At 43.3% G+C, this 10,844-nt stretch overlaps 1 pseudogene; it reads left to right on the plus strand.

The window, feature by feature from the left end:
• Nucleotides 1-6,654: 6,654 nt before the first annotated feature.
• On the plus strand, nt 6,655-7,584 carry LOC147904605 (calcium-dependent protein kinase 29 pseudogene; annotated as a pseudogene).
• The last annotated feature ends 3,260 nt before the right edge of the window (nt 7,585-10,844 follow it).

The following is a 10,844-nucleotide window of genomic DNA, read 5'->3' on the forward strand; positions in this document are numbered from 1 at the left end:
TCTGAAAAGGAGTTTTTCAACATTAACAAAGTTTGACCCTTGTGGAAAGAACAGATAAGGGATATGCTTATTCAAAAGAAGCAAATTAAACCCTTGGCAAGGATTGGAGCTAAGCCTGTAGATATGTCTGAGGATGATTGGAATGATTTGGATGCATTAGTAAAGTCTAACTGTTAGACTTCATCTTGTAGAGTCAATTTATTTCACAATAGTAAGACTCCATAAGATTTGTGGAAGAAATTATGAGCCACTTATGAGAAGGAAACTACCTCTAATAAAGTTTACCTCTTGAAGAGGTTGTTTGAGTTGTAGATGAAGGAAGGGGTCTCCATTGCTTCTCACTTGAATGAATTCAATATTATTTTTAGCCAGCTTTAGGCTCATAATATGAATTTTGATGCAAAGACTAAGGCAATATTCCTCCTATGTTCATTGCCATCCTCATGGGATACCTTTTGTACAGCTGTCAGTAACTTTGCACCTGGTGGAGTACTAAAGTCTGATTATGTTGTGGGTAGCTTGTTGGCCGAGGAGATTAGACGAAACTATATGGAATGCAACAAGTAGGATGCAGCCTTAAATGTTCAAAGGGGTAAATCACAGCTCAGGGGGAAGTCCCAAGAAAGAGGGAAGTCTTGTAGGAAATCCAAGACATAGAACATTGAGTGTTACCATTGTGGCAAGAAGGGTCACATGAAAAAGGATTGCTACAAGCTAAAAGGAGAGAAAAAGAATAAGAAAAATAATGAAAATTGGGGTGCAAAAAAGAAGGAAGAGAGTCCAAGGGATGACAAAAGAAAAATGAAGATCAAGGAGATCAATGCAGTCACTCACTGATAATACTGACAATGTAGTCACTCACTGATAATAGTGAGAATGACATTCTCTTCATGTCTAGTCTACCTGCAAACTTGCTTACTACTTTAGATGATGCATATTCCTAGGATTGGATTTTGGATTCTGATGCTTCATTCCATGTTACTACCCATAGGGAATGGTTTTCCACTTATCGTAGTGGAAAGACACGTTGTGTGCATCTTGGAAATAACTATGCATGTGACAGTGGGAACACGTGACATAAAGTTTTCTTTTGCAAATGGGTCTGCATTTGTTTTGAAAGATGTGAGACATGTGCCTAAGTTGACCAAGAGTCTCATTTCAGCGGGTCAGCTAGAAGATGCTGGTTTTCAGACCACTTTTGGCTTTGAGAGTTGGAAAATTTAGAAGAGCTCTATGGTTTTGGCCAGGGGTGCTAAGTGTGGGACGTTGTATCCCTTACATGTATCATGGGTGTCTGATCATGTTGTTTCAATAACCAAGCATCCGAGTACTTCTTTGTGGCATTGCAGGTTGAGCCACATGAGCCAAAATGGAATGAAACTCTTATGCCATTCGGGTTACACTGTCTCTATGGGAAGCCAACTAAATCAGCCCATAAAAGAAGGGGAAAGAAAGAGCTTGAAAGGCTTGATTTGGTGCAATCAAATGTATGTGGTCCCATGCCTACACAATCATTAGGCAGGGCTGAATACTATGTGACATTCATTAATGATGCAATTAGGAAAGTGTGCTCTTACGCTATAGCTCGAAAGAATGATGTGTTCAAGATATTTCAAAAATGGTTGGCTTTGGCTGAAAATCAATCAAGTAAAACGTTGAAATGCCTATGGATTGATAATGGTGGAGAGTATATCTCTCATGACTTCTAGCATTTTTGTGATACATGTGGGATCAAGAGGTAGCTTACGTCTCCTCATACTGCAAAGCAAAATCCAGCTGCAAAACAGATGAACCACACCATTCAGGAAATGTTGCAATGTATGCTTTCCAATGCAAGTCTTTCTGGTGGTTTTTGGGCTGAGGCAATGAAGATTGTACTACATGCGATCAATAGATCACCTAGTAAGAGTTTGGATGGTGGTATTACTAAAGAGACATGGAGTGGCAAGAAGCCCTCTTACTCTCATTTTCATATATTTGGGTGTGAGGCATATGCAGATGTGCTAAAAGAGCTTCGGAAGAAGCTAGACCCTAAGACTAGGAAATGCATCTCTCTAGGTTATGGTGAAAGTGGAGGGATGGGCTATCATCTCTGTGATCTAGAAGCAAAGAAGATCATACGAGGCCATGATTTGGTCTTCAATGAGAAGAAGATGCATAAGATACCCATGAGGGATGTGAAAACAACAAGCTGTCCATGCACCAAATGTGCCGAAAATTGTTCCCCTAGGTACTCCCACAGGTATACAATCAAGGGCAGATGGTGGATTATCTATTGGTGGAAATGATGAGCCAAATGTGGCTGATATGCAGGTGGGACATCAAGCTGAAATGCCCTTGAGAAGGTCAGCTAGAGTGTCTAGACCGCCTGAGAGATTTGTTACAGGGGCAGACTATGTGATACTTACTGATTGCGGGGAGCCTTATTGCTATAGAGAGTCTATGATGCACGAGGATTTGTGCAAGTGGGAGAATGCTATGCAATTAGAGATGAATTCACTCATGAAAAATAACACTTGGGACTTGGTTTCTTTTCCACATGGAAAGAAAGCATTGCCATGTAAATGGGTCTACAAGATGAAGGTCACAAGTAATGATGTGCCTAAGTACAAGGCTCATTTGGTTGCTAAAGGGTTCAAGCAAGAGAAGGGTGTGGACTTTGATGAGATCTTCTCTCTAGTTGTAAAGATGACCACACTTAGATTTGTACTTGGACTTGTGGAAGTAGAGGATATGGAGCTTATGTAGATGGATGTCAAGACAACTTTCTTGCATGGGGATCTGCATGAGGAAATTTGCATGTACAACAGGAAGGCTTTGAAGAAAAGGGCAAAGAGCTTTAGTTTGCAAGCTGAAAAATAATCTCTATGGCCTTAAGCAAGCACCTAGAGAATGGTATCAAAAGTTTGATGCTTTCATTCGGTCCCAGGGATTCAAAAGGAGTGAGATTGATCACTGCCTCTATACTAAAAGGGCTAAGGATAATAGCCAGATACTCCTGGCACTGTATGTGGATGATATGCTATTGGCTAGCAAGAACACAAGTTGCATGAGGCCTTTGACATGAAGGATTTGGGACCTACAGGTCATATACTTGGTATGTGCATCACGCATGACTAGAGTAGGAAACTCCTTTGGCTTTCATAGAAGGAGTTTGTTACAAAGTGTTGCAGCATTTCAATATGGAGGGAGGGAAGGCAGTAAGTACTCCATTGCCTCCATATGTGAAACTGAGTCAGGAAGATAGTTCCAAATTAGATGAGGAGAGGGCCATGATGTCCAAGGTTCCTTATGCATGAGTGGTTGGGAGTCTTATGTATGCTATGATAGCTAGACCAGACATTGCATTTGGAGTGGGAGTTGTTAGCCGGTATATGGCTAATCAAAGAAAGAGGCATTGGGAGGTAGTTAAGTGCATCATGAGGTACATGAAGGGTACCAAGGAGATGTGCATCTACTTTGGCAGAGGAGAGATGCATCTAATTGGGCACATAGATTCAGACTATGTAGGGCATGTGGATAGCAGGAGATCCACTTATGGTTATGTGTTATGAAAATTATATTTCTGATATATCTTGCTTTGGACATTATTATTTTAGTCAAGTGTGACTATGGCAAAGTACCCCATAGCGCACCGGACGCGGCGGGGGTCCTAGTGGATACTTTGTGTGGTTAGTTGGGGATGCCTGACTAGCTTGTGTCCAGAGTTACCACCACCGGGCTTGCATGCATGATTACTATGAGTGTAATAAATTACCACTCACCGGGCTTGCATGCTCAAGAGAGTACTAGAGTGCATGGTAATGAGGGATTAGAGGTGATTAGGCTTCATGATTTACTTTTGTGGAAATTACTGCTCGATGGTGGCTCTCATCAACCACATCTGTCATGGCTACAATTCCACAGGGCTGGCAGCAGTTGAAATTACCAGCCACTGCTCACCTACCACCAGGCTTAAGCATGCATGATCACTAGGAGTGTAGTAAAAATTACCAATCCCCGAGATTGCATGCTTAATAGAGAATTAGAGTGCATGGTAATGAGTGATTATAGCCACGCCTGTCGTGGCTACGATTCCACCCACTTGGCAGTTAAAATTACCAGCCACCGTGGTGGCCTGTTCACCCACCACTGGGCTTGAGCATGCATGATCACGACGAGTGCAGTAAAAATTACCAGTCACTAGGCTCGCATGCTCAGTAGAGTACTAGAGTGCATGGTAATGAGTGATTAGAGGTGATTAGGCTTCATGATTTACTTTTGTGGGAATTACTGCCCGATGGTGGTGGCTCTCATCAGCAACGTCTGTCGTGGCTACGATTCCACCGGGCTGGCAAATTACCAGCCATCGCTCACCCACCACTGGTGGGCTTAAGCATGCATAATCACTATGAGTGCAGTAAAAATTACCAGTCACCAGGCTCGCATGCTCAGTAGAGTACTAGAGTGCATGGTAATGAGTGATTAGAGGTGATTAGGCTTCATGATTTACTTTTGTGAGAATAACTGCCCGGTGGTGGTGGCTCTCATCAGCCACGTTTGTCGTGGCTACGATTCCACCGGGTTGGCAGTTAAAATTACTAGACACCACTCACCCACCACCAGGCTTAAGCATGCATGATCACTACAAGTGTGGTAAAAATTACCAATCACATTTACAAAAGCACATGGAAAGATTTTCCAATCAACATAGCATAAAAACCACAACACAAATATCTCATTGCACATAGAAATTGAACCACCACCCTTTGTATGGACATGATCCAACCTATGATATAAAGAGAAACCCGAGTCAATTATGAGGCAACTAAAATGTCCAAGGCAAGGTACAGGGATAAACAACATGCAGATACATAGATAAACGACATGCTCAGGACATGCTAATCAAGTACAAGAGAGAGACTCCGATGGCATAGCACAAAAAGTTCCAAGCCTTGGCATCTTCGACATCATTGTAACTTTTGCGGATTTCTCACCACGTAGATATAGCAAAAAGCTTTGCTCCATCTAGTTTAAACTCGAACAAATGGATGTGCCCAACCTTCGCTTGTTGGTGGAAGCTTTCACCGTGACTTGCTTGAGAAGAATCATGCAACCAACTTCCCGTAGTAGTAAAACACATCCCTAGCATCACTATACACAACTCAGCTAGCGTAGCATGCAGTTGGCAAGAGAGATGGAAAAATGCTCATGCAACCAAATCAAGGCTCAGAAAGGAAAATAAACGACCGGCAATGCAAAAGAACTACAAGGCAATCATCTTGCTATGAGCTAGACACCTCCAAATCCTTGCCCTCCCAACTCGAGCTCCTCTGCCCTCGCACAACACCGCTCATGTCCACGTAGCTCTTCACAACACCTCACTAGTTTGAAACCTTTGGTCGCTCCACAGCCTCCATGCAAAGAAATGCAAATGGCCATGATGAGCCAAAGCGCGAGGTATAGCCAAAGTCCAAAACACACACCCAGTCATGCAAAGCTCGAGTTAGCTGGCGTGAAGCCACCTTTAAACTAGCAACTGGATGAGGTGGAACCATCGTGGACAACGGTTATTTACAATTGCCCAAGATATGGAAATCACATTCCCCTTTGAAATCAACCCGAAAAAGTCAATCCTATAGATAAAAATTAGCTCTCTATGACTTCGATTTTTTAATCCACGAAGGCCATTTCTATGGCGAATTAGTGCTAAAAAGTTAGCCCTCCGTACTTAGAGGCCTAATTCATGAAGCTATTTTCCTCCATGAATTAGTGCTAAAAAGTTAGGGCCTTTACACACTACCTGCAGCCCAAGCCCCCGCCTGCCGTCAAGCCCTCTCTTACAGGGGTGTGTGGTGCCACATTGAAAGAGATGATTCGATCCACCAAAAAAGGGGGGTAGACAAAGTTGGGCAGCCAAGACCTCCGGCCCAAGAGGATGGGCGGGGGATCTACATAGGTGAAGGCATTTATTGCATGGGGCTTGAACCTACAATACCTTGCCACGTACTTTATAACGGCTTGGGCAGTGTGTAATGATCTCGGCCCGTGCCAAAAGGGAAAAAATAGACAGGGGGCTTGGTGTGTAAAGACCCTAAAATATAGCCACCCTCCTTTTTGGCCTGCCCTTACAGGGTAGCCTTAGCAATGGTTTTTACTTTGGCAAAGCTAAAATAGGAGAGTTTTTAAATTTTATAAATTCCAAATTTTTCTCATTGGCCTTTGTTAAAGCTGTCGCCCCAATAAATGGAGCAATTATGCACAACTAACGATTTTGGGTTTCTCTCTGCCTCTCTCTCTCTCTCTCTCACACATACACACACACACACACAGAGATTCCCTCACTCTACCACTAGTCCCTAACACACCCACCCTTCTCCTCCCCATTCTCTCTCTAAGCTTCCCTCACTCCACCACTAGTCTCTCTCTTTTAGCTTCCCTCATTCCACCACTAGTCCCTAGCGCCCCCCTTCGCCTCCCCATTTATTTTGGGCAGGCCTATTGAATGACATGTGTCATTCATCTTTTTTACAAAAGTGGCATTTGGGACTCCAACGAAATGCAAAATGCAAAAAGCAAGTCGGTTTGCAAAAAGCAAGGCAACCGACTGAGAAAGCGCTGTCTATAAAGAAGCTTGGACGCAAGTTTTAGCTATGCGATATTTTGAAGATGATGATGGAGTCCCTCACTTCTTCTTCTTCTTCTTCTTCTTCTTCTCATCAGGCACTCATTGCCACTCTCTCCTCGACCTCCTCCAACTGTAAGCCTCAGTCTTCCTACTCCCTGGGAGCTCAAATAGGAGCCGGCACAGACTCCATCGTCACAACCTGCGCTCATAACCCCTCCGGCAACCAGTTGGCTTGTAAATCCGTCCCTGCTTCCCAACGCAACAGCTTCCAACGCCTCCGCACCGAGCTCCGCATCCTCACCCTGCTTCGCGGTCACCCCAACATCGTCTCCCTCCATGACTACTGGGAGGACCACCAATCCGCCTTCCTCGTCCTCGAGCTCTGCCGTGGCGGGAACATGTTCTCCCGCTTGACCCAATGCCGCTCCCTGTCCGAACCAGAGGCTGCTCGCGCCTTCAAGTCCATTGCACAAGCCGTCGCCTTTTGCCATCAGCACGGCGTTGTGCACAGGGATCTGAAGCTGGAAAACTTGCTCCTGCCGTCCGTGGAAGCTGACTATAGCGAGATCAAGCTCGCCGACTTCGGCCTCTCCGCCGATTACTGTGGCGACCAGGGTTGCAGTGGGATGATCGGGAGCCCATTTTACGTGGCACCAGAAATCTTACACGGCCGCAAATACGGTCCGCAGGTGGACGTGTGGAGTCTAGGAGTCATACTTTACATGTTTCTCAGTGGTTATGCTCCTTTTGCCGGTGACACTCATAGCGATACCCTTCGAGAAGTCATGTATGGGAGTCTGCAGTTCGACTCTGAACCTTGGCCGACCGTGTCCCTTCAAGCACAGAACTTGATTCGGAAGATGCTAGTGAGAGATCCTTCTCGAAGGGTGAAGCTTCCCGACGTCGTACATGATCCTTGGATCGCAAATCATGCAGGCTGCTCACTGCTCGCCCCCATGTCATGCAGTAAGGAGTGAGTCATGTATTGCGAGAGCTTGGAACACAGATCAACGACTACGACGGATCTACAGCTCGACCATGATGGTTTCTCGCATGCACTGCCGAAATGACAGCTCACACAGTTGCGGAGGATCCCAGCTTCAAAGACATGCATTTCTGCATGCTTTTCCATGTACTGTGCAGCTTTGCCGGCTTTGACAAATTGAAAATTATCATAGCGACGACTCTTGGTTGAGCGATGCTGTTCTGGATTTGGAGATATTATTTATAAAACAAAATGACTTATCCTCGTGAATCTTTTTCTCAGATTTATTTTGGGCTACTCATGGTTAATGGGCAGCAACATTGTCCAATTAGTAGCTCATTTCTTTACAAAGTGAGCTAGAAATGGAGCACAAACATGGTGAAATCTTGATCAACAACAAAGAAGAGAATGCCCTCTAGGTCATTGCTTTGTTTTGGCAAACACTTTCATCCATCTACAAAGATAATATAGAAGAATAATAGGCCTTGCCCTGTAACTCGTGACTCATCTTTTTTCCACCTTTCCTTCTCGAAGATTAAGTTGACCCAATCACGTAGATATGTTCTATAAAATTTTCAAGAAAAAGTGCACTAAGTGGGCATAACCTTCAAGGACTTAAAGTTAAATATGAGCTCATTGGAACTCATTGCTTGTGGAGTACATAGGTAGGAAAGAAGGACCCTCTCCTAGTCTTAGTAAAGCGAAATTGTGGAATGAATTCTCTTCTCACAAAGAACTCTTAAGCTTGAGGAAATTGTAATAATCATCAATAGAGTTCCAACAATACACTTGAGCATTACAAAAAAATTGGACTACAAAAGGGGCCTTGTAAGAGAGCCCTTGGCCCACAAGAACTTAGTATAATGTTGGCTAATGGAGGGTAACATAATATTGAAAATGAGCTATTTCTCTATTCAATGGACCAAAGTTTTACGTAGACCTCCGACTTGCTGCCTCATCTTCCTTCATGTTTTTGAACTGTAACCAAATTGAAAAACCTAGTTTCTCAATCAAACTTGCACTATTTGTCCTTGAGCCAAATCCTCCCATCCAACTACCACACTCCTCGCATTCTCTCTCGTTTCTCTTCCTTCTCCCTCATTTTTAAGACATTTTGAATTTTTCTTGCTCCAACACTATTTTCAATTTTCCTCCTTTCTTTGAGCTTGGAAGCTTCTCTCTTTGTTCTCCCTATCTGAAGGAAACTCAATGGAAGCATAATAAAAAGAGTCGTTTATTCATGAGTAGGAGTTGCCTTAAGTAGGCAAGTGGTACAATGCATGTACCCAATAGAGAGAGCATCTCCAGATCCACTAATCCTCCACTAATCTCTCCACTGATTTCTCAGATTCCCTCAATCACACCCAGTGGAACCTTCTACCACCACCTAACCTAGTCACAGTAACCACACATACACACCATGTGGTTACACACAAGCACACATATACCTTGTAATCCTTGGTATAGACCCATTACATCAATTTGTCCCAACAGTCCCTCCACAAATTGGCCTCAACCCAGCAGTAGTTTATGGGAAGCTTCATGGCTTGCTCACATCTAGTAACAACGCTCATGACCCCAACATGTGACTCACTCTGGTTATGGCTCTTGGTTTATAATTGAGAGAATGGACAATGACTATGCATGGGAAGTTCCCATATCTGATAAGGTAAAACTCACACATAAGACTAACAATCATTTAAGGGAGACATCCCACGGCAGAGATCCCTTATTGACTCAAGACACAAAAGGGTCATCACCCTCATCAAGGTTGACTTGGGTGGTGAAAGCAGTGAGAGCATTAATCTCCTCCCATTCTTCTTCTTTTTCTAATTCTTCCACAAGATTTGCTGAGAGTTTCTTCTTAGTGTAGCACTCCTTTTCAAAATAATCAAGCTTTCCACAGAAATGGCACTTCATCCTTGTAGACCTGTTACATCAATATGTCCCAACACTATCATGGGATGGACCCTCACATAAAAATGTCATCGTTTCCCTTCTCTTGTCACGTTTTCCTCCCATTTCACCTCCATTATTCCAAAACTTTCAAGCTTTTTGAATAAGATAACCTTACCTCCCTCTGTCTCTATTTGTTTTCAAGAGCTCCCTAATGGGTCTCCTAATTCAAAAAAGTCATTATGTACGAATTCAAGCATCGGATTTCCATAGGATTTGTTCCAGCAGCTGTGTAATTTTGTCTTTCAATTGTCTACGCATTCAAAAATTGCATTGGATGATAAGTTTGCAATATTGGATGGAAAAAATAGTTGGCAATCTAATTGAAACTTTAGACTAAGCTTAACCCTTAATCTATTTAAATTAATCTAATTTATCCAATTTTAATAATCTTCCCTCCCCCTCCTCATTGTCGCCAACAACACTCCTGCTCCTCTGCCTTGTCGCCTCCCTCTCTCTCTCTCTCTCTCTCTCTCTCTCTCTCAACTTTACCCTACTGGACTGCCACTGCCATCTGACTCCCTAATTTATAACCCTCCCTCCACCGCCCTCTATGCAGCCTAACCTACTCATCCCCCTTCGCCTTGCCGCCCCCCCTTCTTCTCTCTCTCTCTCTCTCTCCCTTTCTCTCACGTCGCACGTGCATAGCAATCTGTGTGCCAATATGCCTCCACCCTCTTTTAAACAAAGAAAATTGTTTAAATTTGTGCAACCACCGCACTATAATAGAACTAGCATGGTGGTTGCAAGGAAATACATTTTCCTTTGTTTAGGATTCCGCACTAAAATATAACCAATGCGGTGGTTTCATTGGAAAATATATTTTCCTTCATTTAGGATTAACTTTTAGCCACTTGTTTAAAAATATTAATTGCACTCTCATTACATTAAAACAACATGCTATTCCAACCATTGGGTCTACCCGATGGCATAGGAAAAAAAATAATATAAGAAAGGAGACCCCTCGATGCAAAATATGTGAACAATTGGAGACTCCAATGTGTGTCCCATGTGACCCATCCAATTAACATAAATACATTTTCTTTGGTTTACTTAGGAGTAGCTATAGCCATCTCATAGAACCAGCACAGTGGTCGCACTAAGCCAACATAAGTGTGGTGGTTCATAATCTAGATCAACATTGAAGAGCTGCACGTAGATGATAGGTGGTGAGCTGTGGGCAGATGACAGGTGGCAAGTTGTGTGTAGATAACAAATGGTGAGCTATGGGTAGATGACATGACAGACTGTGGATAGTCTAATGCACAAAGATATAGCACAAAGACTGAACAAATG

Source organism: Dipteris shenzhenensis, chromosome 2, assembly GCF_047967505.1.
Source record: "Dipteris shenzhenensis isolate YYH24624 ecotype China chromosome 2, Dip_SZ_1.0, whole genome shotgun sequence".
Lineage (NCBI taxonomy): Eukaryota > Viridiplantae > Streptophyta > Polypodiopsida > Gleicheniales > Dipteridaceae > Dipteris > Dipteris shenzhenensis.